A 27911-nucleotide genomic window follows, 5' to 3' on the forward strand; every position below is an offset into this window, starting at 1 on the left:
TACTGATCAGAACATAGCCAGAATTGCTCTGGTTTGCCTTTGTGTTAGTATTGTTAAAATACATATTAGAGTTATAAAAATGTGCATAGTGTTTAGACTTTATTGAACAGTGGTAAATTGCCGCATTCATTAATCTAATGTATAACATCTGTAGTCCATATTGTAAGGTAATAATTAAGCATTTGTGTTTATAATACAATAATTCTATGATGGGGTAGGGTCCCAGAACTCTGGCTCTACCCCAAGCCTGATCGTCTACACAGCAATTTTAATCCTGCAGCCCAAGCCCCAGTCAGCTGTCCGAAGCCTGCTGTGATCATGGCCTGGGTCTTCTATTCTAGGGTAGATATACCCACAGAGCTTGCTTATTCTAGACGCTTCTGTTACTTATTGGAATTTAAGATTATACACACAAATGAGTTACAATCAGTTTACCTGCTTTAACCTTGTAAATAACTCATTTCCTTTTCTTATATAATAAATCTTGAGATAGTTTACTATAGCACTGACTACAAGCTTTGTCTTCGGTGTAAGATCTAAGGTGCAATTGATCTGGGGTAAGTGACTGGTCCTTTGGGACTGGGAGTAACATGAATATTGCTAGGTTTCAGAGTATCAGCTGTGTTAGTCTGTATCCACAAAAAGAACAGGAGTACGTGTGGCACCTTAGAGACTAACAAATTTATTTGAGCATGAGCTTTCGTGGGCTACAGCCCACTTCATTGGATGCATGTATGAATATTGCTGTGATCTTTGGTGTAAGGGACCATCTATCACAAATATAAGCTTACCTGGATTGCAACATAGATTGGCATCCTGTCTGTGACTCCATGTTAAGGCTGTTATAATGCCTGAGGAGTGTATACTTGATAATTGGTTTGAGAAATTTAAGTATAAAACTCCCAACCAATTTGGGGTTTGTGCCCTGGTTCTTAACAGTCTGCCCAGAGGGTGGTATTCACACTCTTGAGCCATGCATGGCAGGACAGCTTGAAGAGAAGGTCCAGGTCTCCTATCTTTAGGCTATTCATTATTTGATATACTCCTTCCTGAGGTAAACAATCGCAACCTTTCCAATCTCTTCAGATAAGATTTTCCACGTCCTTAATCATCATTTGCACTCTTCTCTGAATCCCTTCTAATTCCGCAATATGTTTTTTTGAGACAGGGCGACCAGTATTGCACATAATATTCTAGATGAGGCTGCACAACTGATTTATATAAGGGCATTATAATATTTCATTGCATACATATCCTCATATTTGCCTTTTTTTTTTAAATAAAAACTCCTGCACATTCAGCAGCGGTCTTCATTGAGCAGTCTAGAATGACACCCAGGTCCCTATCCTGCATTAATGCAATTAAGAACTTTGTAATGTGTGTGACTAGTTTAAATTTTTCCCTCCAGTGGGCATTACTTTGCATTTATCAATATTAAACTTCATTTTCCCCCTCACCTAGCATGTTTAAATGTCTCTGAAATTCCTCACGGTCCTCTTTGGTCTTCATTAACATCAATAACTTAGTTCAATCTGCAAATTAACTACCTCATTACTCACTCATCTTTCCTGATCATTAATAATTATATTAAACACCACTGGATCTAGTACAAAACCCCTTGATGCATTCTCCTGTTAACCTTCTGCCAGGATGATTTATCATCAAATCAATGGACTCTACAAAAATTTCATACAAGGCCTCAAAGAATATAGGATATACAGATGACCAAATTAACGACTGAAGATGAGACATGAGTCCAAAGCAAGACCTCAAGGATGCTCAAGAACCTTGGACTTTCAGAAAATTTGGATCTGGAGCAGGAATCAACCTGAATTAATAACAGATTATGAAAAAAAATAAATTGAAATAGTCATAGGCACTCTAGCATACCATTCATGTGTTCTACATATTCAGCCAAATACCTCATGCACCCATATAGATGTGTGGAAATAATGTTGCTACAAAGAAAAGTCAAAACTGACATGGAGATCAAATGATGGCTTCACCCAGAAATAGCTAGACTGGGGTAGTCAACAGGTGGACCGCAGGCCAAATCTGGACCACCGGATGCTTTTGAACAAACCCTGCTATCTTTTTATTTACTTATTATTATTATTTTTATTATCTTCTCTAGAGTCTGGATCTTGATTATACCTTGACAAAAAATAATCAACTTCCCCTCAGCTAGACTATGTTGCCATTAATTGGAGCTGGAAAAGATCACACCCTAGCTTCCAACAGTATAAGAGTGCTGATGTTGGAAGTGACTGCCATCTTGTTATTGTGATGATCCAAATAAAAATAAAGAAGGCAGCACCAGGCAAGGCAGAGGGTATGTATGATACTAGAAAGTTAGCACATCCAGCAGTAAAGGTGCATTTCAAGCTGCAGATGAACAATAGATTCGAAGAGTTACATACACTGACCAATGACAGAAGAACAATGGCAGCTTTTCAAAGAAGTGCATGTGGATGCAGCCAGGATTACAGTGGGAATGAGAAGGCCTAAGAAAGCAAAGGGGCTCCAATTAAATACATGGAGACTTGTTGGAGAGAGGAAAGAATTAAAGAAGAGAATTCAGCAGGAACAAGACAATAGAAAAAGAGTTGTTCTACAACAAAAATATGTGGTCAAAGACAAGCAAGACAAGCTAAGAAGGTGTACAGAAAACTTTTTCTAGTATCTAAATGACTGACATCACAGTTCTCAAACAGTTGTGGCATTGTGAAGACATGAGATGGTAGGATTTTAAACCACAGAAGAATGACAAGGAGCATGGTGGATGGAACATTTCTAATTTGTGTTCAGCCAGCCAGAACCACAAACGTACACTGATAGATGTGAAGAAATAGTGGATTTACCTATATCGCTAGAAGTAATCATCTTTGAAGAAATAACTGAGGCCATAAACCAACTGAAGAGTGGTAAAGCACCAAGCTATAATAAAACAGATGCTGAAATGTTAAAAGCTGAAAAGAAAGTGATTTGAATTACATGTGAAGGTTGTACAGAATGGTTTGGGAAAAGTAGATCTATTCTAAAGATTGGCGAAGAGGCATTATCTGTATAATCCCTGAAAAGTGGAACCAGTTTATTTGTGATAACTGGAGAAGAGCGACACTCCTATCTGTACCTGAAAAAGTGTTTTGCATTATCATTTTGAATAGGATGAAATGGTTGTTGAAAAAGTATTCAGGGAAGAACAGGCTAGATTTCAATAAGGAGTTATGTTCAAATCAGATTTTTCACCTTGAGAAGACTTATTGAGAAAGGCTTAGAATACCAGCAGAAAGCAGTTTTAAATTGCATTGATTTTATTAAAGGATTTGATAGTGTCCACAGAGAAGCCCTTTGGAAGATCCGGAGACATTTCAGAATAGATTACTGTCTGTCCTGGTGCTGTCTGCAGACTTGGCCTACAAAGTTTTTATCAAATTAGCAAAGAAATGAAATGGTTTAAGATTATTATTGATGTAATGCAAGGTTGCATACTATCCCCACTTCTCTTCTGAACTTCCTTTTTGTGATGAGAAGAGTGATGGTTGTTGCTGAGGATATTGCTGTTCTTTGAGCAAGAGATAAGCTGGAGAACCTAGATTTAACAGATGACAGTCATACTGGATACCAGCATGGATGGAATGAAAAGATTTGTTATGAGCATAAAAGCAGAAGCTGCCTAAGTGGGACTTGGTATCTGTATGCAGAAGTCTAAGATTATGTAGATAGGAGAGAATACTGTCAACAATGGCAGATGTGTAATTGATGGGGAAAAATACAGAAGAGTTGATGACTGTTTATCTTGGAAGTACAATATCTTCTAATGGCTAGCTTACTAAAGAAGTGAAGGAAAGAATTGGCAAAGCAAGTGAATAATTTTCTCATTTATCAAAGACCTGGAAAAGTAAGAAGATACATCTACACACTGAAATGAGATTGTACAATGCTATTATCCTTCCGACACTACTGTACGTGTCAGAAATGCGGCAGATGTTGGAATACACAAACAGAAAGATGAATGCATTTCACCAGCTTTGTTTGAGAAGAATTTTGGAAACTCATTGGTTACACAATCTCTCCAAAGTAAGTATTGTACGGCACGAGTCAACAGACTGTGGACTCAGTTAAACACAGATGACTATGGTGGTTTGGCAAATGTCATCAAGCTGCCTCAAGGCAGAAGCATAAGGTATATATCTTAGCTGTGTCTACACTGGAACTTCGTTGGTAAAACTTTTGCTGTTCAGGGGTGTTAAAACACACGCACCCCCGAATGAAAAAGTTTTACCAATGAAAAGTGCCGGTGTGAACAGCGCTTTGTCGGAAGGAGCGCTCTCCTACCAACAAAGCTGCTGCCGCTTGTTGGGGTTGAAATTTTTGGCAGCAGAAGAGCTCTCTCCTGGTTGTTTTTTGGGTTTTTTTGTGCAAATCCTTGTGTGAAAGTCTAATTATTTTAATCTCTGCATTCTCAAACAAAAGGTAGTAAAATAGATGATGTTTCTGAGTAAATGCTAATGTCATTCTGATATTCAAAGATTTAGTATTTGCAGTATTTATCATATTTTAGCCTGGCTCCCAGTTTTGTTCCTGCTAAACATTCTTCAAATTTGGCATCCATTTCTTGGCTTTGAGCCTCAGTGAACTGATTCTTCCAATCTCCAACAGTACCTGCAAAAGAACAATGAAATAAACTAATAACTATTCCTGGAAGTATAAGATTACATGTCAGGTAGAGGTAGATAACAATGAAATGCTGACACAAACAGTTGGAATGACTGAACTTATTGCCACATTTCAAATCAATATGAGACTTGAAATCTCTATGAATGTGGATGGTGTTCTGAAAATTGTAGGTTAAAGAAAACTCTTTGCATTACATTTTGCAGGTATAGATGCATGCACCTTTTACAACCAAGGGATTTTCCATAGAGCTAATATTTTGAAAGAACAGCATTCAGTGTCTGAGTGATCATCTAGCTAGGGATATCCACTTTCAAGAGAAGAAAATTCATCATCAGCTATGAATTAAACACGTTAATTCTGCTCTGGGAGCTCCTGAAAAGGTCACAACAGTCATGTATCTTATCAAGCCTTTTAAATGTTAATTAGCTCCCATGACCAATTTGGATACCTGCTCTAAACTCTGTGATTATCATCACTCTGTATAAATGTACCTTTTCTGAAAATGATGGGACCAAATTTGCCATGTGTTTCTTGGGATTTATTGCTCATTGATTCGAATGTGGCATTCTCTGCAACAGACTGAATCTTCTCCTCAGGCAGAGAGAACCCCAAAAATTCAGCTATTTGTTTCACTCCTCCAAGTAAGTTCTGAAAAACAAGAACGTGATAGAGTTATGTCTGAGTTAAAGCAAACATGTCAGACATTTTCCCTCTATCTTGTCAAATGAATGTAGTTGATAATATTCTCATCCATACAAAGGGCAGAACATTAGAGGACTATATTAAGTTCAGCAGCAGGAGGTTGCAGGAATGGTGGTTACTTTTGATAAGATTTTGGAACGTGCCTCCCTTGCCCAAATGGCAATGTGTTAAGTGAATGCTCTCAATCTTCTGCATGGATCTCTTTGTTTTAGTATTAATTACTACTGATAACATTTATCTAGCTGCATCAATTAGTATTGTTCTATATAAGCACTGGCATTATTTAATTTACTGTTTAAGATTCTTAAATTGCAAACATGGACATGCTTAACTTTAAGCATGTGAACAGTCTCACTGAAGTCAATGGGACCATTCTCATGCATGTGCTTAATGTTGCAGGATCAAGACTTTCGTGCTTGAGAAGGGAATTGGGCTGCAAGTAGAAGGGCTAGTAGCCAGTGGGAAAAGAGGCTGCAACATCATATACCTGGTCTTTGCACAATAAGGTTTTGCCTGGGACAAAATGAAAACTGGATGGGACAAGATGCTTGAGAATATACTGAAGGGAGCAATTCTGTATCAGAACTGAGTACATGACCTAATAAGTCTTTTCCATTTTTAAATTTCTACACAAATTTACCTCTTTCATTTCTTCATATGTGATGATCATGATATTCTCTTCATCCATGTGTTCGTTCCAGGCAAGAGCATGGTCAAAATATGAGCTCCAGCAGACTAAAATGAATTTAAAACAGGTCAAAAAACAGAAGATAATTTAAAGCAGAGGTCTCAAACTCAATTTACCTTAGGGTCAGTTCCAGTGCTCAAATCCTCCCAGCGGGCCAATAATGTCACTCATGCCGCCCAGAACCCGCCCACCCCAACTCCACCCACCTACCTACGGCTCTGGGAGGGAGTTTGGGTGGGGGAGGAGGTCTGTGGTAGCGGATTGGAGTGCAGGCTCTGGGAGGGAGTTTGGGGCCTGGGGGGTGTGGGGAAGGGGTGCAGGCTAGGGTGACCAGATGTCCTGATTTTATAGGGACAGTCCCGATTTTTGGGTCTTTTTCTTATATAGGCTCCTATTACCCCCCACCCCCATCCCGATTTTTCACATTTGCTGTCTGGTCACCCTAGTGCAGGCTCTGGGAGAGAGTTTGGGGGTGAGAGGGGGTGTGGGGAGGGGGTGGAGGTGCAGGCTCTGGGACGGGGTCGGGGGGTGCAGCACTTAGCTGGGGCTCCAAGGCGGGGCGGGAGGCCTCCGCACGCTGCTGCCCCCAGGCACCACCCCCGCAGCTTCCCATTGGCTGCAGGGGCAGCGGCACAGTCCCGCCCCGGGGCCACAGGGAGGGGCTGGCAGCCATGTGGAGAGAGCTCAGGAAGCCACTCAGCTCCGCTGCACTGCTGGTGGTGGGCAGGGCCCCAGGCCATTCTAAAGCATTCGGGGGACACGTGGTGGGAGGAGCGCCCAGGGACAGCAGGGTGGGCCAAGGGAGAGACCTGGCTCCAAAACTGCTGGAGCCCAGCAGGCCGCACTGGGGAAGTTCTCGGGCCGCAGATGGCCTGTGGGCTGGGACTTTGAGAACCCTGATTTAAAGTATATTTAAATGGCCCCAAGATGAAATGTCCAGGCTAACTTCAATATAAAGTCCCGGAGAGCTTAGATCTTCTAATCCTTCAGTTCTGTTTGTAGTTCTTCTCTGTACTTTAGTTTTTGTTTTTTTGTTTTTGACAGATATTATTTTGGAAGTCATTCACTCCAGACTTGACTTTTCACTTTCTTCTTCCAACTATTTTTTCATAATCAAGCTATACAGTTTCTACATGATGTTTTAAAAAAAAAAAATCTGTTTACAATAAATTAATTCTTGAATACATTTTGTAGTAATCAGTAACACAGCCATGTCTGTATATTCAATCTATCACATAACATTGCACTTATGAAATGGTGAAGTTAAAAAATAACCCCAACAACACAGATTTAAGTCCTGCAAACATTCACCATATGAATAATTTTCTTTACTTTAGTGAGATTATTAACGTGAGTAAATTTTACTCATATGCCTAAGTGTTTGCAGGGGTAGGCCCTTACAAAATATTAACAATTAGTTTCTACAAGTATACTTTATTTTCCAATAATTGTTTACTAGAATATGGCACAGATTCTTTGCTGTATTAAATTTCCTCCTTTTGCTGCAGGGGCTGTCAGGCAGCTTATGGTTATGGTTCCCTGATTCCCTGCCCAGCTCAGACCTGGCTCCAAGGTAACTTCAAGCAGCCTAGAGGCTACTCTAACCTATGGTAAGTGGCAAGGTCCCCAAGGAACTATTCATCAATTAAGGTTAGTCTCTTGACCCGCCCCCTGTGCTGGTTATAGCGGCAGAATAGTACAAGAATCAAGTATGCCAGCTTTGCGTCCATGGAGAGCTCTCCTACATCAGGGGATTTCTCAGCTGGCCAGATCCAGCTGATTTTTGGCCTCTTTCATGACAGAACTGCACAAAAAGGGGTGAAATAAAGAGACTTTGCTTATATTGTACATAGACATTGTATTGTACTGTCAGCAGCTTCTCAAAATCCCTGAAATGCACCTCAGTGTCTGAGCAGCTAGTATGACACAGGGGTTGGCTCAATATTTTGCTAAAATGCAGTTCTCTGCAAAATGAGTATGTAAAACAAGGCACCCTCTTACTAAACAGGTCTTGTTTCCCTGAGTGTATACAGTGCCCTCTCTGCTTACTTTAGGAAATAAAAAGCATCTTTAATGCTTTTCACTCCTTTTAACTCTGCCACATCAGCACAGTTAGGAGAGTACAAGCTAGAATCTATTCCATCTTGAGCATCATCATCATCATGAAAATAGTTTGCCAAATTGGAATGACAGGCCGGTGGGGTTGTACAGATGTTATTAAGAGTATATAGTTTGGCCTGCAGAGTCCTTATCGCTGGCGGCGGTGTTGAAGAAGGAAAAAGCCCAACTTGATTCACAAATCCCAGATGGAATTTGAGGAGCTGGCAGTTACATAAAACGTTATTGATTTAGAAGCCTAGCACTTCTGATCTGGAAGTAATAAAGAGATGTGCACAAAATCCACTATGCCATTTTTACAGTCTCTTTTTCCCCTTTACACGAGAACTTCACTTGAAATACATGGTTCTTCAGTTTACAGAAAGGGGTTGATCTAGTTCAGTTGTAGCTCAAACCTCTACTCAATAATAAATAAATGGCCAAATTTTCAAAAGAGCCTAAGACTTAGAAAACCTAAATCCCATTTTCAAAAGTGATTGATAGGTGCCTGGTGGAATGTGCCTTCAAAAGTGCTTGAAGTCTATAGGAATTAGGTACTTAGGTGCTTTTAGAAATCTCACTAGGCATCTAGCTACATCTTTAGGCACTTATATGCCTTTAAAAATATGGCCATTAGGTGATTAAGTCTCACTGAAAGTAAATGAGGGTTAGACTCCTAAGTCACTATACTTTTAAAATTTTTACCCCAAACCTTTATTTTGAGTTGATCTAAAATGTGTACCCCTGCTCTGAGATGCAAATGAAAGCAAGAGAAAAAAGGAGCTGAGAACAAAGGGGGAGAGGCTCACTCATAAATCCAGTTGTTAAGATGCAAAAATCACAAGAAATGCAGAAAGAAAAGGAAAGCTACAGTTTACCTTGTGTGTGCTAGGGATGACGTAGAATTCCTGCATACTGCCCCAACCTGACCATTTGAATGTCTCCACAGCAATACTCCCAGTGCTGAACATTGCTCAGGGTTGAAGAAGAAAGAAGCACCTTCAACTCCTCAGCACCAGGTCCCGGCCTCCCCAACCCAGATCTTTAATTTGAATCCATCTCAGATTAATTTTAATATGATTATCCCAGATTTCCTTTCTTGACTGCTGACCAAAGAAGAGTTGAGAACATTGTACTAGAGTGTTTGTAATGTTTCTCAGTGGCATTTTATAAAAATCTAATAACTGTACCTTCTCCACTCATGAACTTCTGAAAGAACTCATCCCAGGAGCTGACATTTGGAAGCCCAGGATTTTTGTTGTAGAAGTGGTAATAGGATACAGCTGCATCTTTTGGATTTCGAAATACCACCAGTACCTTTTAAAACAGCAAAGGCAAATGAGTCTTTTTTATTTTAAGGTAACCTTTGATCTCAAGGGTCCTGGATTAAAAACATATCAGCTCTTACAGGAACTGAAATTTGGAAAGTGAGGCCCCAATCCTGCAAACTGATTTGCGTGGGAAGATCTTACACCTGCTTGGAGCCCCTGTGCTTTGTGGGGGGCGGGGGAGAGAAGCCTCCATGGAGTAATAAGGGCTATCCCATACAGATCACCTTGCAGGGCTGGGATCTAAGATTCGACCTCTTTGTGTGAATTACAAACAACAATCAGTAAAAACTGAATTCCACTGTTATAGTGAAAGATGTCAGATTGTGGGATCTGAAAAAGCCAAGCAGAGAACTAGAGTTGGTCGGGAATTTTTCAGTTAAATGTTTTTTCACCAGAAAATGCTGACTGGCCAAAAGTTTTCCCACTAACTTATTAATTTCTGGTTAAAATGGCAGAGAAAGAGGGAGGGAGAAAGAGGCATACACACACACATCCCAGAATAGCCAAAATCCCAACAGTTAGAGCAGTGGTCCCCAACCTTTTCGTCTGGAGGGCACCAGACAAAGGACTGTGGCGGTGGTGGAGCATCCGCCGAAATGCCGCTGAATTTCTGTGGCATTTCAGCGTCACCGCTGAAATGCTGCTGAAATTCGGCGGCATTTCGGCGGATGTTCCACTGCCAGCTAGGATGCGGGCACATTTAGATGCCCCCGCGGGCACCGCGATGGGGACCCCTGAGTTAGAGCATTAACCTGGAACATCAGAGACCCAGGTTCAAGTCCTTGCTCTTTCTCTCTCTGGTTTTTCACAAAAAAATTCAAAAGTTCTTGGTTACATCCCAATGCTGAACAAGACCAAATGCTGAAACCTTGAATTTTTTTATGAAATGGAGTTCCTGTTTTCCAGGCAATCCTATAGAGAACTTCTGCAAAGGGAAAACTGGGAGTTGCTTAGAAAGTGGATAATATCAAACATTATTGAAATGCTCACTTACCTTTGCTTTAGTCCCAAAAACAGCCTTGGGAATATTATCATAATGGAGATGTGTGGTAAAAAGACGTGGTGAAGGAAAACTTTTTATTTTCTAAATCAAAACAAAAAGTACATGTAAAAAAAAGGAACCACAACATTTCTACTTCAAATACGTTGACAATTTACAATATGTATACATTTGCTCTAAACATCTATTTTGCATGGAAAGAATTTTTATTGGTAATTGTTAAATTGTAGTCTTTCTTCTTGGTTCTTCTTGTCCTTCATGATGTCATCTAGATGACATTGTTATTAAAGCCTAATTTCTGCAAAACTATCACTTTTATCAGATTTCAAAACCATCCCAATGCAGGTAGCATAGGGAGGCCAGAGAGTTAAATAAAGAAAGCTGCTTGCATTGTTCTTGCTGTTATTTCATTATTATTAAAATAAAGGCCTAGCCTTTGTGCCATTTTATGTGGCAATATTTAGGCCTAAAGCAAAAGAAAAAGAGCATGCACTAGTGGCTGCCACTGCAGAAAACACAGGCACAAACACAGAAGGACTCCACACCCTCTGCACTGTAGACAAGAGTGCCAGGGTAGATCATGGCAGAGATAAACATGAGCAGTGAATTTTCTCATGTAGTAAACTGGAAAACAACAAGCTATATTGGCTACTCCCTTGTATCCTATAGTAGCCACTGCTTTCCTGTTGTGCACCAGCTCCTCCTGTTTAGGGATTTTCCCTTAGGCCTTGTCTACACAGGCAAGTTTCTGCGCAGTAAAGCAGCTTTCTGCAGTGTAACTCCCGAGGTGTACACACTGCCAAGCCACTTAGTGCACAGAAACTGTGCAGTTGCAGCGCTGTAAAAAAAAACAAAAACAGCCCAACGAGAGGCGTACAGCTTTCTGCACTGGGGGTACAGTGCTGCAGTGCCAGTGTAGACACTCTGGTCGATTACAGCGCTGCAACTGGCCTCCGGGAGGTGTCCCACAATGCCTGTTCTCACCTCTCTGGTCATCGGTTTGAACTCTACTGCCCTGCCCTCAGGTAACTAATCGTCATCCCCACCCCTTAAATTCCTTGGGATTTGCTCGGTGATGCATGCAGTGGTCTCAGTGCATCTTTCCAGGTGATCACACCTGCTCCACGCACCAGGCGATTCCTCTCTTGGAGCAACGCTGAGCTGCTGGACCTCATCAGCATTTGGGGAGAGGAGGCTGTCCAGTCCCAGCTGCGCTCCAGCCACAGGAATTATGATACCTATGGACAGATTTCACAATGCATGACAGAAAGGAGCCAAGACGGGACACACTGCAGAGCAGCGTCAAAGTGAAGGAGCTGCGGAACGGCTACCACAAGACGTAGGAGGCAAACTGCCGCTTTGGTGCTGCACCCACAAGCTACCAGTTCTACAAAGTGCTGGATGCGATACTCGGTGGTGACCCCATCTCCACTGCGAAAGCCACTGTGGATATTTCAGTGGCTCGTGTGCCAGTCAAGAGTGGACTGAGCCAGGAGGAGGAAATCTTGGACAAGGATGTGGATGGGGAGGGGGACCCAGAGGCAGAGGATGACTCAGAGGTCAGAGATGCATGCAGCCTGGGGCTCTTCTCTACCCTGGAGGAGGCTAGCCAGTCTCAGCTGTTGGATCTTGGCAAAGCTCAAACAAGAAAAGAGGCCCCTGGTAAGTGGCTTTGATTTTTGGAATCGCTGAAGTGAGTTGCTGGGGGCAGGAAGGTTGCAGAAAGCAGGCTTGTGTCTGTATGATGCACGTACCATCACATGCCTAGTCTGAGTGGCAGAACAGGTGTTGATTGACTCCCTTACTTCACAGGAATCTGCCTCAGATCTCCAGGAAACTCTCATGGAAATACTGGGCAATCTGCTGCTGCAGGTTCTTTGGCAGAGCTGCTTTTATTTCTTGCCCCATTAAGGGTAACTTTCCCATACCACTCTGCCATCCTGCAGGGGCGGGGGGGGGGGGACTATTGCTGCACACAGGCAAGCCACATAAGAGCCAGGGCAGAAGCCACAGTCTTGGAGAAGACCCTCCCTTGATTCCCTGCTCACTCTCAGCAGTGAGATATCTTCCACAATGAACACAGCCTGTGGACAATGTGGGGACAAGAATGATTATAAGGCCGCACCCTACGGGGCTGGCTCTCACCAAGGGCCACACGCCGAGTGTACAGTACAGTTCTTGAACACCGATTTCCTCTGTCCCCGCAGTTACTCACCATTGTGGGGGTCTTGTGGCTCATGTGTGCTTGCCCGGGGTCAGCCAGTTAGTGACAGGTATGTGAATAGCGGCTGTGTTTTAAATCAGTGGTCTCTGTGTTGCAAACAATACTGCTTCTGTAAAATGTTGCATTTCGGCTTCACAGATATGACCTTGGAAGCCCAGCCTCCCTCCTTGTTATCGCCAGCTGAACAGCTGAGCAGAATTAGAAAGTGGCCATGAAGAACTGAAGAGGACTTTCTGCGTGAGGTCATGATGCGCTCCGCAGCCGAAAAACAAGAATTGAAGGAGTGGAGGGACAGCGAGAAGAGGGATTGAAAGGAGAACACGGAGCTCCAGAACAAAGCCACGAAGCAGGTCTTAAAGTTTATGGAGCGTCAAGCAGACACACTCTAGGCGTTACTAGCACTGCAAACCGAGCAGCTCCACGCCCGCCCTCCCCTGCTGCCATAGGCGCTTGGTTATATGGGCTCCAGGAGCCCCAGCCCCAGGAATATTCAGGGCTGGGGGCTGTGCTCCACCAATAACTGGAGCTGGATTTCTCCCCTGGCCCTGCCTGGAGCAGGCACCGGCCCCTGGCTGCCACTACCACCACCCCCAGCCCCGGAGCATCCCCGCCCACCCAGTAGCGTAGTGAGGTTGAAGGGGGGAAGCAGCCGCTCCCTTTTGAGCACATTTTCCAAAATCAGCACCTTTCCAGGCAGCCAGCACTGGGCTCCGGACTTGGAGTCCGGACCGGGTTTTGCATGTGGCTGCCAGCTGGCTCTGGGCTCTGCACCGCCCTCCTGCAGGGGGCTGCAGGCAGGTCGGCTGGTTGCCGGGCTCCCCGGGAGAGAGGAGGAGGCGGCGCCCATCCGCTCGCAGCTGCCCAATTCCCTGAGCTGGCCGGGGTGGGCTCTGCCGGGAGGGGCCGCAGGGCAGCCCCCCCAAGTGCGGCGGGGGACTGAGGAGCAGCAGCCCCGTGCAGAGCAAGGCAGCCATGCAGCAGGCAAGGGGGCTCTGAAGCTCAGCTGGTGCTCATGGAGAGGGAAGGAAAAGGGGAGGAGGGGATGTTTTTTTCTCCTGGTCTCTCTTCAGCGGAGGGGGCTGAGGGATCAGCAAGGCCAGGAGGCAAAGGAGCGACTTTGGGTTATTGCCCCCCCCACACTTACCCTCCCTCAGTGTTGCACCTGGGGCTGTGAAACGGTGCTTAGTGCAGCTTGTGAAGGGGGTGGGGGTAAAGGTGCTTTAAGGTGCCAGTTGTGTCTCCTCAGTCTCACTGCTGACTAGCTGCAGACCCAGGCCTGGTCTACACTAGGATCTTAAATCGAATTTAGCAGCGTTAATTCGAACTAATCGCTCAACCGTCCACACCAGGAAGCCATTTAATTTGAACTAGGGGGCTCCTTAGTTCGAATTTGGTACTCCACCCCGACAGGTGGAGTAACGCTAAATTCGCACTTGCTAGCTCGAATTAGGCTAGGTGTGGATGCAAATCGAACTTAGTAGCTCCGGGAGCTATCCCACACTGCACCACTCTGTTGACGCTCTGGACAGCAGTCCGAGCTTGGATGTTCTGAGCAGCCACACAGGAAATGACCCGGGAAAATTTGAAATCCTTTTCCTGTCTGGACAGTTAGAATCTCATTTCTTGCTTTGACATCGGGGCGAGCTCCGCGGCACCTGCAACGATGCAGAGCTCTCCAGCAGAGGAGTCAGCCCAATGCAAGAATAGAAAGAGATCCCCAGCATGGACAGACCGGGAAGTCCAGGATCTGATCGCTGTGTGGGGCGAGGAGTCTGTGCTGTCGGAGCTGCGCTCCAACAAGCGTAATGCAAAGACCTTCGAGAAGGTCTCCCAAGCCATGACACAGAAAGGATACAGCCGGGATGCGATGCAGTGCCGCGTGAAAGTCAAGGACCTGAGGCAAGGTTATCAAAAAGTCAGAGCGGCAAACGGACGCTCCGGAGCACAGCCCCAGACATGCCGCTTCTACGAGGCACTGCATGCCATTCTCGGTGGGTCTGCCACCACTGTCCCACCAGTGACCGTGGACTCAGTGGATGGCATAGTGAGCCAGGACAGTTCCTACTCAATGTTCGCCGATGGGCAAGACGACGAAGGGTCCGTGGAGGAAGGCGCAGGCGACAGCGAACACAATGCCGCTTTCCCTGACAGCCAGGATCTCTTCATCACCCTCACAGAGATCCCCTACCAACCCTCACCGGCCGTGAACCCGGACTCAGAGTCAGGGGAAGGATCAGGCGGTAAGTCGTATAAACAAGAAAATATTTATTTGCTCGAAAACATGTATACCAAAAATATAAATTCTATCTATACATACTATATCTAAAAGTTTTTAAAGGGAAACTAAACGAACAGTAGGTCTACACAGATTGGGATGGAACAATAGTCCTCCATGGACAATTCCACAAATGCTTCAAACAGTTCTTCAAATACCCTCCGCAGGAGGTTTCGAGGAAGAGGTGCCTTATTTGGTCCTCCGGTGAAGCTCACTCTTCCACGCCACGACATCCTCAGATACAGGGGAACCATCGCCTCTACCAGCATGGCCGCGTAGGGTCCCGGTCGGTGAAGTGCTTCCCTTAACATCCTTTCTTTCTGCACTCGAGAGACACGCCTCAGGGTAATCTCGTTACTGAAGTGCTGCATCTAATTAGGGCAATTAGCGAATAGTTACTGTTCTTAATGGTTTACTTATACTTTGCATAACAAAGCCCCGCGCTTAGCAGCCACGTGCTGTAGGCCACACAGGAAAAGCATACATTGATCTTTCCCCTGCAGTGTCGGGAGTGGCTGCAAAAGGGTCATAGTATCTGATTTCCAGATTGCCTTTAGCACGACGGCACAGCTATCCGTTAACTGATAAGCATAATGTACTGTAAGGCTTACCAGGACTCTCTGCTAGAGGGATTCTGCTATCTCTCCCGACTTCTCCGCTCTCCTGTTCAATGGCGCAGCCAATCAGAGCGTAGGCCAAAATGTTGTGCTTCTCTGGAGACCACGTGACACTTGTTGTCCGGTACGGTCTTCTTCATAGAAATTGACTAGACGGTGTTCACTGTTCGCCAAAATGTATCTGTACAAGGAAATCACTAACTTTCCCCATCACACAGCTTCGGCTCCTTCCCGGACTGCCCCGGCATCCCCCTCGCAGAGACTGGCAATGATTAGACGGCGAAAGAAGAAGACTAGGGACGACATGTTCGCTGAACTGATGGCCTGCTCCCGAGCAGAGGCTGCAGAGCAGAAACACTGGAGGGAGACCCTATGTGAGCAGCATCGCACACTCATGGAACGTGAGGATAGGTGGCGGCAGGAAGACCAGCAGACCACCCAAACGCTGCTTGGTCTCATGAAGGAACAAACGGACACGCTTCGTCGCCTTGTTGATGTCCTGCAGGACCGCAGGCTGGAGGACAGGGCCCCCCTACAGTGTCTCTGCAATCGCCCTCCCCAGCCAAGAAGTCCTGGCCCCCCCTCACCCAAAAGTACAAGACGGAGGGGTGGTAGAGGCCGTGAGAACTGTCACTGAACCAGAGCAGAGCGGCCGTGTACCCCGCACTTCTCACGTTAGAAATTTGTAGAAGTGCTTCCCCTATAGGCTCAGCCAGTCCCAAATCCAAGGTTCATCCCCCCACTGTTTATTAGATTAATAAAAGCTGTTTGCTGTTAATCACTGTTTCCGTCATGTCTTTCCTGTCAGAGGATTTTTCAGTGTATGGGGTGGACAGGGGTTTCATACTTGCACGGTATAGCCTACAGTACCAGGGTACAGACTTGGGGAAAGGATCAACTGCGGGGCACACACACACTGCAGTCAGTAGGCACCAGGGTCATTCTGTGTTGTGTATGCTGCCCCTGATCATTTCGTAATGTGTATGCTTGTCCAGGGTCCTAGCGCCTGCCACGCCATTACTGTGAAGGCAGGCTGCCCTTACGATGCACTTGCAACGGATCCACGAGCCTATCCGCTGCCCTGAGCCCCAACAAGAGCCCTCATCCACGGACAGATAGTCACCCTTCTCCCACACCCATCACCCCTTCCCACGCAGAAACCCGCAGCCCACTGCCGTCATCCAAACCCCTATGCAAAGAAGGCACCACTCGCCCCTTCCTGCAAACCCTCCCCTTCATGCAGAACCACTGTCATCCGTCCCCCACCCCAGGGACCTATGTAGGAGCAGGAGGATGTCAGTCCTCTATGGAGGAAGCGGTCTGTACGTCAGTGCACACCGTGCCCAGCACAGTATGCGTCCATGTCTCAACACCAGAACAGAAATGCAAAGTAAAAGAAAGATTTATTAATAATGAGTGTAACAATTAATTTGCTTAAAAACGTGCTTTGGAAGTGGGGGAAACTTGGAGAACGCGGCATGTAGCCGCAGATCCAAATCGACACAAACTGACACAGGCCCAGGGTAAGTTTCTCTTGAAAGCAAGTGGAGAGTCATAGGTTACCCTGATCTCCGAGGAAACTTGCTTTCAAAGCCTCCCGGATACAGAGCGCTTCCCGCTGGGATATTCTCTCGGCACGGGTGTCTGGCTGAGCGTAAACTGCAGCCAGGCGATTTGCCTCAACCTCCCATCCGGACAAAAAGGCCTCGCCCTTGCTCTCACACAGATTGTGCAGCACACAGCATGCAGCAATAACTACGGGGATATTCTTTTCGCTGATGTCCGAGCGAGTGAGTAAGCTCCGCCATCTCCCCTTGAGACGTCCGAAAGCACACTCCACCACCATTCTGCACTTGCTCAGCCGGTAGTTGAAGAGTTCCTTCTCTCTGTCCAGGACGCCTGTATAGGGCTTCATGAGCCAGGGCATTAGCGGGTAGGCTGGGTCCCCGAGGATCACTGTAGGCATCTGCACATCCCCAACCGTTATTTTGTGGTCCGGGAAGAAAGTACCTGCCTGGAGGAGTCTAAAGAGACCAGAGCTCCTGAACACACGCGCGTCATGAACCTTGCCCGCCCACCCGACGTTGATGTTGGTAAAACGTCCCCTATGGTCCACCAGTCCTTGCAGCACCATGGAAAAGTAGCCCTTTCGGTTAATGTAATCGCTGGCCTGGTGGGCCGGTGCCAGGATAGGGATGTGAGTCCCATCTATAGCCCCACCGCAGTTTGGGAATCCCATCGCGGCGAAGCCTCTATGACAACCTGGACGTTTCCCAGGGTCACCACCTTTGAGAGCAGTTGCTCAACGATTGCGTGGGCTACTTGCATCACAGCAACCCCCACGGCAGATTTGCCCACGCCAAAGTGGTTCGCTACTGACCGGTAGCTGTCTGGCGTGGCAAGTTTCCAGAGGGCTATGGCCACTCGCTTCTGCACACTCAGGGCTGCTCGCATCCAGGTGTCCTGGCGCTTCAGGGCAGGGGACAGCAAGTCACACAGTTCAAGGAAAGTGCCCTTACGCATCCTGAAGTTTCGCAGCCACTCTGTCATCCCAGACCTGCAGCACTATGCGGTCCCACCAGTCCGTGCTTGTTTCCCGGGCCCAGAATCTCCGTTCCACACCATGAACGTGACCCATTGCCACCATGATCTCCACTGCCCGGCGTACCCTGCTTTCTGAGAGGTCTGCGCCACTCTCCTCACCGCGCTGCCGGAGCCTCCTCGCCCGATTTCTCAGCAGCTGACTGTTGCAGAGGTGGACGATAAGGTGCGAGGAGTTGACAACGGCCATAAGTGCAGCGATGATCGCAGCGGGCTCCATGCTCGCAGTGCTGTGGCGTCCGCGCTGTCACTGACCAGAAAAGTGCGCGAACAGATTTCCCGCCGGCGCTTTCAGGGAGGGAGGGCGTTTGTGAGTGACGGTTGAATGATGACAGTTACCCAAAACCACCCTCGACACATTTTTCCCCCAGCAGGCATTGTGAGCTCTACCCAGCATTCCAATGGGCAGCGGGGACTGCGGGAACTGTGGGATAGCTTCCCACAGTGCACCGCTTCCAAAGTCGACGCTGGCCCCGTGAATGTGGACTCAGAAATTCGAATTAGTGTATTTAGTATGGATACACAAATTCGACTTCATAAGGTCGAATCCACAAATTCGAACTAAGTTGATTCGAAATAGTCTTGTAGTGTAGACAAGGCCCCAGTGCTCAGAACTCAGCAATGATCTCAGGGGCTGCACAGTGCTCTATAGGAGTTTTCAATTACCTGCTAAATGCTTCCGCAACGCCACCTTTTCACTCAGTACATCCTGAATAGTGGGGACTGGGGGCGGGGGAAGGGGGAGTGTAGCTGATGCCAATTTGAGGAGAATAGTCTCTTGGCCAGATTCTACTGCGTTTATGGTGCTTTGTGCCATGGGCTGGAGCAAAGTGGCTGGTGGATAACCAGGAATCTGGTTAATAATTGTTCTCTAAATTCAGCTTTCTTCTTTCTCTCTCTCTCTGAATTATCACTAATTCAAAATAGTAGCGTGCAAGCTGACTGGATAATGGTAATAGCATAATCTCTTGTTATAGCACTGTAAACCCTACTACCTGATTAGTAATTGGATATGTTGGCTGGCACCTTTTTTTACGTGTTCGCTCCCCCTGATGTTAGAACCTGGCTACACCACTGGGGAGGGGAGCTTCCTAGACCTGAGCAGCTGGGGCTTGGGTGAATTTTGTGATACTGTGCCCCTCCCCAGCCACCACCCTGCACCCCCCACTCCTGCACCATGCTGGGCAAGGGGCAGCCCCATCCCCAGTGAGGCTATGGTGAGGGGTGGCAGCAGGGGAGGCCACACGTGATGGCAACTCTCCCAGCCCGGTACCCACCATAGGGGAGGCGAGTGGGCTTTCTGGACCTGAGAGGGACCCTAGGAGCATGTGCAGTGACTGGGGGGGAGAGGAGGGGTCCCTCCCCTGGAGCTTGCTGCTGCCAGGGAGGGTGGAGGGGAGTCCTCTCTGGCCCTAGCCCTGGGGCAGCCTGTCTGCACCCCAAGTTCCTTATCCCCAGCCCTGCCCCAGAGTCCTCACCTGACGGGAAAAACACGCTACTTAAATTTGGTGGTCAATTTAGAGTATCATAGAATATCAGGGTTTGAAGGGACCTCAGGAGGTATCTAGTCCAACCTCCTGCTCAAAGCAAGACCAATTCCCAACTAAATCATCCCAGCCAGGGCTTTGTCAAGCCAGGCCTTAAAAACATCTAAGGAAGGAGATTCCACCACCTCCCTAGGTAACCCATTCCAGTGCTTCACCACCCTCTTAGTGAAAAAGTTTTTCTTAATATCCAACCTAAACCTCCCCCACTGCAACTTGAGACCATTACTCTTTGTTCTGTCCTCTGCTACCACTGAGAACAGTCTAGATCCATCCTCTTTGGAACCCCCTTTCAGGTAGTTGAAAGCAGCTATCAAATCCACCCTCATTCTTCTCTTCTGCAGGCAAAACAATCCCAGTTCCCTCAGCCTCTCCTCAGAAGTCATGTGCTCCAGCCCCCTAATCATTTTTGTTGCCCTCCACTGGACTCTCCAATTTTTCCACATCCTTCTTTGCAATGCGGGGCCCAAAACTGGACATAGTACTCTAGATGAAGCCTCACCAATGTTGAATAGAGGAGAATGATCATGTCTCTCGATCTGCTGGCAGTGCCCCTACTTATACAGCCCAAAATGCTGTTAGCCTTCTTGACAAAGGCCAGAGGAGGGAGTGTTAGTGCCTGTGCGGACTTCTGGGAAGCGCATGGTGTGGAAGAGGATGCTGGGATGCTCTGGAACCACTCCTTCAAAGCCAGTCAGGACTCTGGGGGAGCCTCCTCTCTGAGCATACTGTCTCCAGGGCAAGAAGCTTACACCTTCCTGGGTCTGACCTCAGAGCATTCAGCATGCTCTTTCACACTGTGTGCTTTCCGCAGTGAGTCCGCCCAGGCGGGGTCCTGGGGCAGCCAGAGATCCCTGCACCCCAACTCCACAGTCAGATGTGACTCACAGCCAGACTGTAAAACAGAAGGTTTATTAGATGACAGGATCACAGTCTAGAACAGAGCTTGTGGGTACAGAAAACAGGACCCCTCAGTCAGGTCCATCTTGGGGGGTGGGGAGCCCAGACCCAGGTTCTGGGCCTCTCCCCATTTCTCCAGCCAGCTCCAAACTGACACTCCCTCCTCTGGCCTTTGTGTCTCGATTCCGGACAAGGAGGCCACCTGATCTTTGTCCCCAACACCTTCAGTTGGCACCTTGCAGAGGAAGCTGAGGCACCCACACAGTATTCAGAGAAAATATTAAGAACATTCCCACTTCATCACAACAGGTGCAACAAAATATAATACTGTATATTGAAGTAGGCAAGTGCTGCTTCTGACTTTCCACTTTTAATTGACCCTTGTAATCTTGTGGCACTGAGGCGTTGTAGCTTCATTTTATATCGGCTTACAGGGCGGGAGCGGGGGGGCGGAGGCACCATTTTGGGCCCCACCAAAAATTATACAAACTTGCCGCCTATGCCTGCTGCTGCTGTCACAAAACTCTTTCCTATGCACACCCCCAGACACTGCCAACACACTCTTATCAACCTCCTGGCTCCAGTCTGTACCTGCTGCATTCCACTCCTCCCCTGTCACAGTCCAGACCTCCAGACTCCCAGTACCCACTGCACTCAACACCTGTCCCTCTGCAGTTTAGCCCTGCTGAAGTACAGTATTTGCTGCACTGTACTCCAAAGGAGAAGGCTGGATACGATACCTGAACATACACAAATCTTTAACCGTCTCGGGACCCCATCTCCTCCTGGGACCCTCCCTCCCCCCATCCCCCACAGTGCTGATGTGGTTTTTTGTTTGTCTCTCCCCTCTGGTGGTTGTTTTTTAATAAAAGAATTGTTTTGGTTTGAAAGCAATCTTCATTCCATTAACTGAAAGCAAAGTGAGCGCTGCAAAGCAACAGGCAATTTTCTTACACCTTCATAGTGCAGTGTCTGCACCAATCACAATCACCTTCTAGCATTACAAGCACTGCAATCCCAAGCATAGCAACAAATATTAGTGGCTGTCGGCTTCAAATTGCTGCCTCGAGACATCCCTGATCCTTATGGCCCTGCGCTGTGCCGTTCTAATAGCCCTGGTCTCTGGCTGTTCAAATTCAGCCTTCAGGCACTGTGCCTCAGCGGTCCAGTCCTGAGTGAAGCTTTCACCCCTCCCTTCACAAATATTATGGAGCATACTGCATGTAGCTATAAGCACAGGAATATTGTCATCAGCCAGGTCCAGCCTCCCATATAAGCAGGGCCAGCGGGCCTTTAAATAGCCAAAAGCACACTCAACAGTCATTCTGCCCTTGCTCAGCCTGTTGTTGAATCGCTCCTTGCTGCTGTCCAGGTGTCCCATGTATGGATTCATAGGCCACAGCATTAAGGGGTAGGCGGGGTCTCCCAGGATCACAATGAACATTTTGATTTGCCCTATGGTGATCTTCTGGTCTGGGAAGAAAGTCCCTGCTTGCAGCTTCCTGAACAGGCCAGTGTTCTGAAAGGTGTGTGCATCATACACCTTTCCAGACCAGCCTGCATTAATGTCCGTGAAACGCTCATGGTGATCCACAAGCACCTGAAGAACCATAGAGAAATACCCCTTACGATTAATGTACTCGGTGGCTACGTGGTCTTGTGCCAGAATTGGAATATACATGCCATCTATTGCCCCTCCGCAGTTAGGGAAGTCCATTTGTGCAAAGCCATCCACAATGTCACGCACGTTTCCCAGAGTCACAGTCTTTCAGAGCAGGATGTGGTTAATGGCCCTGCACACTTCCGTCAACACGAATCCAACCATCAACTTTCCCACTCCGAATTGGTTAGCGACTGATCGGTAGCAGTCTGGCATAGCCGACTTACACAGTGCACAGTCCGACCTACGCAGTACACTTCTTCAGCGGCAGGGCAGCTATCATTCTCGTGTCCTTGCACTGCAGGGCTGGGGCAAGCTCTTCACACAATCCCATGAATGTGGCTTTCCTCATCCAAAAATTCTGCAGCCACTGCTCGTCATCCCAAACATGCATGACAATGTGATCCCACCACTCAGTGCTTGTTTCTCGAGCCCAAAAGTGACATTCCACTGTGATCAGCACCTCCGTGAACTACACGTGGCGAGATCAATGTCACACTCCTCTTGCCTTTGTAGGTTAAGGAATAACTCCACTGCCACTCATGACATGTTAGTGAGAGCAAGCAGCATATTGGTCAACAGTGGGGGATCCATTCCTGCAGACCGAAGAGGCAGAGCGTGCAGTACACAAACAGTTGAAAGATGGTCCCAAATGCAGACTGAACCACAGGGATTGCTGGGATGCAAAGCAATGCATTGGGACAGAATCCAAGATTCCCCGCGACCCCCTCCGCCTTCCCATAACTCTTAGGGGTAGAAGAGGAAGAGATGCTCTGTGGGATAGCTGCCCGGAGTGCACCGCTCCAAATACCGCTGCAAGTGCCGCAAGTGTGAACATGCTGTTACGCAGGCAGCTGACAGTGTGAACACACAACAGCGGTTCCCCTACGGCGCTGCTCAGAGAGCACTGAAACTGCTGGCACTGTAACTCTGCCAATGTAGACATACCCTTAGTCCTGCAACACTGTCTCAGATTTTACTCAGGTTTTGCTCCGTTGCTATCAGCCCATATTATGTCTTAACTGAGGTTCTTAAATATTTTCAAACGCTAATGAATTAAGTCTCACAGCACCTCTGTGACAAAAACAAATAATATCTCTGTTTTACAAATGAGGAAACTGAAAAGGAGAGATTAAATGTCTCGCCTGAAGCCAGACACAGAACTGTGATTAGAGATCTCCTAACTCTGACTCCCAATCTTGTGCATTACTTATAAAACCACCTAAAGAAAAATAACAGTCCATCAGGTGTTACTACTCATGGTTTGCAGTGATAACATTACACACACACACACACACACACTGTTAGAGTCACACATTCCCTTGATCCGGCAAAGACTTAGGCATATGCTTAACTTCACCTTGGAAAAGTCACACCTTAAACTAGGATAGATAGAAATCAGAGATAATCAGCTAATGATTTCATTAAACTTTTCTTTTCAAAACATTTTTTAAATATTGTACTCAAAATTTACACTAAGCATTTGAAATTCTAATACAGCAGTACGAGGTCCAGATTAGAGTTAAAATTAATTTATGTTCTTTTAGTACACAAAAGTCAATTTCATTTCAAAATCACATTTGTTTCCTGTGTTTTAATATTTTATAATATATTCCCACATACAAAAAGTAATTGAGAGAATTAACTTCAAATTACTTGATGTGGAAGTGTATAGCCTATCTGTAATGTGTTTTGTACTTATAGGAGATACTGTAAAATAGACATTTAAAAAAATACTATATGCTAAAAATTAGTCCATACTGACCTGAAATTTTTCTGGAACTCCAAATTCAAGCATTCGAATATGTTCTGTTGGTGGCACCTCCTCCTTATTCTTTAAAACTGCAGATGTCAAGTCATTTAAAATGTGTTGAACCCAATTTGTTCCTGAAACATAAAATAACTGTTAGAAGGAGCCAAGTAGGAATTTCAGAACTGTAGCCTGTTAAATATCTAGCATAACTTTCTAAAGAGTCATTATACTAGTCCTCCATATAACTTGTAGGTGTTCCATATAACGTGTAACAGTTGTAGGTACATAATTTTCAGACAGAAGTATGATTTTTACATCGAGTGTGTCTCTTTAATGCAACATTGGGGGTGAGAACGAAATCCTGTACTTTGGCAATTATAAGTTAAGTTACATATCCCCTGAACAACTGTATTTTATTTACATTGCCTATGTGCATATAATGGCAACCCTTGTAAGCACTTTAAAGCTGCTGCTTCTGCTACGTACAGCTTGTGAACACAGTGTAAGTATATGGCACCCATAGCCTGGGTCAACTGAATCTCACAGCCTAGATCAACTGAGTAAGGCTCGTGGAACTAAAATGTCTGGGTTCAGGGGAGCCTGAGTTCTGAAACCCCACAATGGGGGAAGGTCTCAGAGCCTGGGTCTAGCCCAAGCACAAATATCTATACTGCCATAGGCGCCGACTTCATGGGTGCTCCGAGGCTGGAGCACCCAGGGGGAAAAATTAGTGGGTGCTCTGCACTCACCAGCAGCTAAGCTTCCCTCTCACCCCCCGCCCCATCTCTTCCTCCCCTAAGCATGCCACGTCCCCGCTCCTTTGCCCACCTCCCAGTGTTTCCCACCCAGCCACCGCCAAACAGCTGTGGCGCTGTTCTGCACATTCTGCCAGGAACGTGTTGTGTTCAGGGAAGGAAGCAGGGAAGAGGCAGGGCCAGGGCAGGGATTTGGGGAAGGGGTTGGAATGGGTGCGGGGGAAGGGGCGGAGTTGGTGCGGGACTGGGGGCAGACGGAGGTGGGGAGGTCAAGCATCCTCCGGAAAGAGGGGAAGTCGGCACCTAAGTATACTGCTGTTTTTAGCTCCGTGTCCCAAGACCTGCAAGCCTGAATCAATTTACTTGGGCTCTGAGACTTGGTGCAGTGGGTCTTTTACTGCAGTGTAGATGCACCAATTGCGGCTCAGACCCTGTTGCTACACAGAATTATCCTTCATGGGGAAGGAGGAGGGCATTTTCATTGCAAGACTGAAGAACAGAGAAGTGAAGATAACTGATTAAGAGGTTTCCCTGCAACATCCTCAAACTGCCACCTGTTCTTTCTCTATTGCCCCAGTCAGCTCAGCTACTACACATATGCTTCCTTTTGGTTGACAGGGAAGAGTAGAGCACAAGCTGTGCTCAGGAGTAGCTATCTGTGGCAAAAAAGAGTATTACTGGGAGAGGAAGGGCTTTGTCCAACGATCATGTGATCCCCTCAAGGGTATTATCATGAATGGTGGGAGATCCCAGCTCAAGTCCCTTCGGCTCATCAGGAAGAGGAGGAAATTCATCTGGGAATCTCTCCTATCCCAGGTGAGTATCTAAACACTAGGCTAAAGGTTCCTAGATTCCAAGGGTCCAGAAGGGACCGTTGTGATTATCTAGTCTGATCTCCTCCTGTATAACATAGGACATAAACATCCCCCAGATAATTCCTAGAACATATATTTTAGGAAGACATAATCTGTCCCCCTCCTCCTCCCCAAAGTCATTTTGTGCAGAGTTAGTCTGCCTCTGAGTACACCTACTGGATCAGGCCCTACAGATGAGATAGCTGGGACAGTGCCTATCTGCCTCTGGCTTAAAGATTGTGGTGGGGCTTAGGTCTAAGGTAGGCATCAGTATATTTGCCAAGAGGAAGAAACATAGGTGTCTAGGAGACTTTTACAGCAAAAATGTAGGTGGTGAGTACATTTAGTTATCACTGGGGATTTGTAAATTGGAGTGATGCCTAAAACTAGGACTTTGGTGCCTAAGTCTGGAGTTTGCGCATCTACATTCCTTTGTGGATCTGAGCCAAACAGACACCAACCTGTTACTAAGTGTTTTGAAAAAAAATCAGCAGCCTTGGGCTGAGAACAACTTTGATAAGGGTATGAATGGCCTGCATCCCCCAAAAATGGTGTATGAGGGGGGAGATTCTGCCAAGCAGGACAATGAGTTGGAACTTGAGGGTTAAATCCCATTATCGGTTTTGGTATCCCAGCTGGGAGTCTCCCCCACAGCCAAGGCAATCAGGAGCCTAATTAAGCTCACACTCATAAAAAAGAAGAGGACTGATTTATTTTCACAAGAAGGGGAGACTGGGTTTTGCTAACAAACACCAGGACAGTGCGCTCTGGAGGTATCAGAGAGGCCTTTCCTGCTTCTTTACAGTTTACTGTTAAACTACATTAAGAGAATGTGACCATGGATATTCCTGATTTGTGTTATTTTGGCTGAATAAGAACCCTATAAATAAATTGGAAATCTCTCAATTTATTTTACCTGGATCGCCTATGAACTGTCTCTGCAACTGCTCAGCCTATGGTTCTGCCAGAAAAAACTTTCAGCTCCAAGAATAGTTTATTTAGTAAATGGAGTTATAATTTAAGTGCTTTCTCATTCCTGCTTACATACTGCAAGGCCAACAGTATAATTTATTTTTTTTATAGACACTCAGGGTTAAATTTCCTATATAACTTGAATGGAGATCACCTGTTAGTCAATCAGATTCCTTTTCAGTTTGCTTAGAAGAATCTTTCTTTTCTCCTGCATCAAGTAAACTCCTTTCTTCCTTCAGAGCCCTCTTCAAAACATATCTCCTATAATGTCTTTCCTTGTAGGATCCTATTCCCATCTCAAGTTCATACCATCTCTTACAGGGGGATTTTCAAAAATGCTTAGCATTGGCCTATCTTTACACCCAGTGACTACAATGGGAGCAGAATTAGGCTAGCGCTGATTGCTTCTGAAAATCCCATCCGTCATGACCTGTGTGTGAACTGTCTTGTCTGTGTCTGTTCTAAACTAGTGGTGGGGACCATGCCTCCTTATACCTGTGTACAGCTCCAAGCCTGCCATTAGTGTGCTATTAACAAAGTTTTGGGGCAGTTCAGATTCTGATCTGACTCTGAATTCTGTGGACTGACCCCATCTCTTCATCTTCACCTTCACCATAATGCAGTACATATGCACAAAAAAGATGAATTACAGCAGCTATAGGAATCAAAAGAGTTTAGAATACCCTGACAGTTGTGTATTTAAGATCTCCATAATCTTGCACAATTCTTTGTATTTAATTTACTACAGCCAGAAGCATGTCTGTCATGGCTAGATTAAACACACATCTGAAATTATAGAAGAGGAGAAAAAACAGCTCACTAGCACAGTGCTTCCCTGTGACAAATGAGGATTTACTGCATGTAGCATTTGAATTTTCTGCATTCTTAGAAAATAATCACACATATTTGACATCTAAGTACTTTTTCTTTTAATTTTGCACCAAAAAAATCCAGACTTACCACATTTAGGATAAGCAACTAGGAACACATCATCTTTTCTAACTTCCATGACGTCCAATGCTTGGAAGGTCTCAGCACAACACAGCCCACTAGGGTATAGCACCCCCTTGTACGTGACCAGCAGCTCCTCAGATTTTTTCCCTTTAGCTGCATCAAGAACTTTGTCTATTTCCCTAACAAGGCTGTTCATAGCCATGGTTGGAGTTTGCTTTGCCTGTTGCCGGACTCTGCCCTTAAACCATATCTCTAGTTTTCTTTATGGGGTAGGAGGGAGGAGGCTGATGAGGAACTCTGACAT

At 46.1% G+C, this 27911-nt stretch overlaps 1 pseudogene; it reads right to left on the minus strand.

Annotated features, from left to right (window-relative positions):
* Positions 1-80: 80 nt before the first annotated feature.
* Positions 81-27911, minus strand: LOC123367577 (annotated as a pseudogene).

This window comes from Mauremys mutica, chromosome 3 (assembly GCF_020497125.1).
Source record: "Mauremys mutica isolate MM-2020 ecotype Southern chromosome 3, ASM2049712v1, whole genome shotgun sequence".
Taxonomy (NCBI): Eukaryota; Metazoa; Chordata; order Testudines; family Geoemydidae; genus Mauremys; species Mauremys mutica.